The sequence below is a fragment of the Podarcis liolepis genome (assembly GCF_965112155.1).
Source record: "Podarcis liolepis genome assembly, chromosome: 7".
Classification (NCBI taxonomy): Eukaryota; Metazoa; Chordata; class Lepidosauria; order Squamata; family Lacertidae; genus Podarcis; species Podarcis liolepis.
In genome coordinates, this window is record NC_139561.1 from 18047812 (window position 1) to 18053191 (window position 5380).

Sequence of the window (5380 nt, forward strand, 5' to 3'; positions counted from 1 at the left end):
CTGGTTGTCACGTCGGGCACCTGTGGTTCCCCCACCAATCTTGGCGGCGGTGTTAACAGCACGGGGACCATCCAGGCAGGTTCTCAGGAGTTCTGCACAGCCATGGCGCTTGCCATCTTACCTCACTGGAAGTCCACGTCAGCTGGATTTTCTATAAAATGATGGCTGGTTGGACAAATCATGTGACTTGGCATCCTCAGGAAGATTAGCTTACTGAAATCAAGTGGATCGAGGAATAACAAAGGAAGGCAAATCCGATACAGCTTGGTGGCCTTCTACTTCTTACATGATCAACGAAGAACGTTGACTACAACCTCCAATGAGTTGGGCTGCACAGTGGAGGGCATCTCTTAGTAGCCTACATGTGGCTCAAGGACATTTGCTCATTCCCATAGATGTGCTATAAGTTTTATTCTCTTTCATCTGTCAAGTGTGATTATCTTGAGATTCCTACATTACAGAGGTTTGGAGATGGTCCCTGGGGTCCCTTCCAATTCTGGAATACTTTGATTCTGATTCACTTCCTCAGATGTTCTGTGATACCAACCTTTGTGGAATGACTCTAAATGCTTTTGTTGACATTACTCGCATGGTCTCTACTGTTCTGTGTTTATTGTAGGCCTTCCAAAGCTCAGTAAAAATATAATCACAAAGTCCCCATTTCTCCTTTCAGTTGATCCAAAGTCAGCACCAAAACCAGCTCCATCCATCATGAAGCATCTTCTGATCCTGCTGTCTGTTCTGGCACTCATGAGTTGCACAAATGCCAATGATTGTCTGGGTCCAAGTACTTGTCGCAACAGCTTTGTAAGTATGAAAAACAAAGCCATCATGTCAGATGCTTGGTGAGGACATCCTTGTATCTGGAGAGGTTGGTGCATAGCAGATTATAAAATCCCAAAGTAAAGAAAGGCCAGAGCACCTCAAAAGGGTGGAGGCTTAGTGACGTCTCCAGTTGGTCTTCTGGAAATTTTGGAGCAGGGAAAGGCAAATGGTGGGGATTTGTGGAGCTCTAGGTGGACTCTATGACCTCAAAGCAGGAAGATTTTCTCCATCCTGTTATTATAATCATTATTACTAGTATTAGTGCAATCCATGCTCCCTAACCTGGTGTGCTCCAGAAGTTTCAAACAGAGATACCCTTGGCTGTTGACCAAGCTGGCTGGGGCTATAGTCTGAAACATGCACAATCAACCACTCAGCACCCATGTAAGATTGTAGCTAATCCATATGCAAACCAATTAATTTAATGCGTGTCAATTTCATGCTCATCAATGGTCTACCACATCTTCACAGCAAGCCTACGTCCACCTCCGAGGCCACTCACTGAAAATGGTGGGCTTAGAATCATAGAACCAACTGAGTATTGTCCTTTAATGCAAGACTAAGATGAAAGACAGCCAACTTTTGTTGTATAAATGTCATGAATTTCTCTGCAGAATTTTGCATTGGTTGAAGAGTTGAGAGCCCTTAACCAAAGAGATTACCTTGGTGTCCAAACACCATTCCCAGGATTCAGAGGCATTGGGGGGGTGGTAGACAGAGTGGAATAGCTGTTCAATTGTTTTTTAAAAATGTACCTTAGACACATTCTCAGCAGTTAAGATGCATCTCTTTCTACTTCTAGCGTGGAAGAGTATGTCGTTGTGAGGGGCCATCAGGCTACATAGATTACATGGAGGGAACATACAAAAGAGGTTGGTGTGAACTGGACACTTTTGGAAGATGGGGTAGAAGGATAGCAATTTTGGGGGTAATTCCCTTGGCTTGGCAGATTTCCTTTCTTCTCCAGTGAATAAAAAAGTCCTTCCACAATGAGAAATGAGATCATCACCATCCTTATGGTCTTGATCAGGGGTCACCAAACATCCTTGCTCTGAGGGCACATGAGAGAGCAGGGGAAAGTGTTGTGGGCATGACACACTCAGCAAGGCCAACGGCACACTCCAACCCATTCTATGGGCTTCAGCAGAATTGTTCTCACGAGCATCATTTTGGCACTGGGAGAGGACACTGGGGCCCAGGCATCCCATTGGCAACTTCCTGGTCAGTATGACTGTCTGTTTCTACTGTTCTTTTCATCCCAAGTGCAGGAGACAAGAATTCAGCAAGTGTAGTTTCCTTAGCAAAGAAGTATCCATGATGGGAAATTAATGACTTGCTGAATGTCTTTTGCTCAGATATTGTTAGACAGCTTGGAAGATGAGAAGGCAATCAACAGAGGATTCGGAAGAGGTTTGGAAGAGGACAATGAGGATGAGTAGAGACCTCAGAAACACACCCTAGGAGGAAAGGTTGTAGCAATGTAAGGTTATATTCAATGAAGTTCTACTCTGAGCCATTGGAATTAATGGACCTAACTTAGGCATGTTCTTTAATTTCAATGGGCCGTCTTGAAGTAGGACTAACATTGTATAATGATCGTTAGCAGCAAACAGTTTAGCAAGCTGGTTATCAGTTCAACTGAGCTTTATTTAAAAGCATATTCACAGAGCGGCTCTTGCACACATCCATCACATATCAAAGATGTTCTAATCTAATCAGACTCCTCCTCCCTATTTTGCTTCCATGCCAGAAACTCTTAAGCCTGCCTCTGCGTTTATGACCTTCCTGGAGGTGTGCCCAATGGCAACAACTCAGACTGGGAATGTCAGTTGGCTCTCCATCACTGTCACTAGATAATGCTTCTGGACTCACCCGGCCCCTTGGCAGACTGAAAGGAGCTGGACTAAATGACTTCCAGTCTCTCTCAGCTCTCAAATTCTGTGATTCCTGCTTTTTTCATAAAGAAGATCATAGCTGGCCTCTCAGAGGAATGAATTCCCTGCCCTTTTCTTTCTCCTCACAGATGTAGAGGCAGCTGCTATGGCCGAAGAAAACTGAGACGCAGATTGGGATCAACCCAGATGCTCAGCAGGTTCACCAAATGATCTCAGTGGCATATCTTCACTGCTTGATACCTCCACTCTGCTTCTGTAGTCCTTAAGCCCTGAATCCAGATTTCATGGGCAGCCCAGAATTCAGGAAGAATTCAGCAACTGCAAATAAATCTTAGCATTCTAGCCTCTTGTTTGGTCTCTTGAATGTGAACCTACAAGATATCTGTCCAGGAGTGTAACAGAACATTCTGGGTCCAGTTTGTGGGTGGGGTCCTCCAATACACTCTCAGAAGAGGACACAGATCTGCAGAGAATTTGCATTTGCTTCCTGTGATATTCAAAGTTGTATCCTATTTTTTAGGCGAAGTAGCAGATCCTGAACTAAACCCATGATTTAAAAATACTGATGGTATAATACTTGGCCAAAAAAGATTTTCATATTCCCCCAAAAGGACTGCAGGGCCTGCTCCCTTCCAGGGCCTTTTCCAACTGGCCCAGGGAGCGTGGCCCAGGCCCTTTCTCCCAGCTATAAAGGTACTCCTGCAGTGGTGAGGCCTTGGACCATCGGTTGGGTGAGGACTGTAGGGCCTGCTCCCTTCCAAGGCCTTTCCAACTGGCCCAGGGGGCGTGGCCCAGGCCCTTACTTGGAGCAAACTTTTGGGGAAGTGTGGGAAGTTGTTCTGCCATTGCTTCCCCATTCCAAGTGGTTAATGTGTCCTCAAGCAGTCGGTGGCATTTTAAATTTTTATTTCTTTTTTTCCCTTTTTTGCTTTGTTGGGGGTGGGTGGGTGGGTGGGATGGATATTTGGTTGGGGATTAATTTTAGTATGATTGTTCTGTTTTTGGTTTTTGTTGTTTTATTGGTTCTGTATAGATTGTGTTTTGTTTTTAAGGGGCGGGATCAGGGCTGCCTGGGAGTTGGGCCCCAGCCAACACGATGGCTGGGACAAGTTCCACAGGGGGTGAAGCACTGGGACATCCGATCCCAGTGATCATGGGCAGGAGGAGGAGTTACGCTAAGACCAGACCATGTCATTACCGAGGAGGCAGCTTTAGTCGTTGTTTGAAGACTTTCCCTGCCTCTGGGTCTGGCCTTGACCGGATGGATACTGGAATCAACAGGGGAAACCCACATGATCTGAAGGTGTTGCTGTGTAATGCCAGGTCAATGATGAATAAAACCACTGCCATCCACGACCTGATTGTGGATGGAGGATTTGACCTGGCATGTGTGACAGAGACCTGGTTGGAAGAAGCAGATGGGCCTGTCCTTGCCGCTGCTTACCCACCAGGTTTCTCTTACGCACAGCAACCCAGGTCATGTGGGCGGGGAGGGGGGGTTGCAGTGATTTTTAGGAAGTCATTAGCTTGCACCAGGCGTCCTATTGGGACGACCCAGTTTTCCAAGTGCATGTTCTGGAAGTTGGGCAATAGGGGCAGTACAGGATTCCTACTGGTGTACCGACCTCCCCGCTGCACCAAGGATTCCCTGTCCAAGCTGCTTCAGGTCGTGGCGGACGTTCTCCTGGAAACACCTAGTTTGGTTGTCCTAGGGGATTTTAACATCCATGCCGACACAACCTTACATGGGGCCGCCCGGGACTTCGTGGAAAGCATGGCCTCCATGGGGCTGTCCCTTAATAAGTTTGGCCCAACTCATAGTCATGGACATGCCTTAGACCTGGTGTTCACCTCTAGTGATGTGAGTGATCTGACACTAAGTAAAAGTGAAACAAAATAAGTGCCATGGTCAGATCACTTCCTGGTGCAACTGGACTTCTCCGTGACCCTTCCCCTCTGCAGGGAGGTGGGACCAATTTGGATGGTCTGCCCCCGCCACTTAATGGATCCAAATGGTTTCCAGAGAGTGGTAGTGTAGCACCCTGCTTGTGGTTAACGCTTAGCTGGAATGAAATATTCAACGCAGCAATAGAGAAATTAAAATAATTATTTATTTGTCAGACAAATAAATGAGAGGCACAGTGGTATATGGTTACCAAGCTCTGGCCTGCCTCCTGCCATTATGGCCAGCACTTATATTCCCTTAATCCAGCCCCCTTTGCTCCTCCTTGGGCTGCCTCTGTCCAATCAGCCTGGTTGGATTTCCTATTGGCTGATTGCTATATCCAATCCTAAAAGATACACCCACATCCTCCTGTCCTTATATGGAACACAAACAGCTATATATTGTTACATCTATAAATGACAAATAAGTAGTAATATATCTTACATGTGTCTCAACAAGGAATCTTAATTACCAGCTCACCTCTTGCCCTCCCTGCCCTATTGCCTTCTAAAACAAATGGTTAATCTTAAATTTTTATCTTAAACATATGTCAAGGATCTTGAGTTTCACATCAACATTGAAAGATATCCTTCATTTGAAGGTTTCTAAACAAATGTCTGACAGCTAATATATCAGGACAGCATTTGATGGCGTCTTCTTGTCTGGCAGGGGGCTGGACTGGTGGCTGACTTAATTTCAAGATAAATACAACTCT

General features: G+C 45.7%; 1 long non-coding RNA gene across 2 annotated transcripts; it reads left to right on the forward strand.

Annotated features, from left to right (window-relative positions):
• The first annotated feature begins 547 nt into the window (after window positions 1-547).
• LOC310710503 lies at window positions 548-3062 on the forward strand. Of its 2 annotated transcripts, XR_014528099.1 has the most exons (4): window positions 548-807; window positions 1628-1697; window positions 2181-2305; window positions 2849-3062. It is a non-coding gene; the product is annotated as an uncharacterized lncRNA (long non-coding RNA). The 2 variants fall into 2 exon arrangements; XR_014528098.1 differs by having other exon boundaries at window positions 2181-3062.
• The last annotated feature ends 2318 nt before the right edge of the window (window positions 3063-5380 follow it).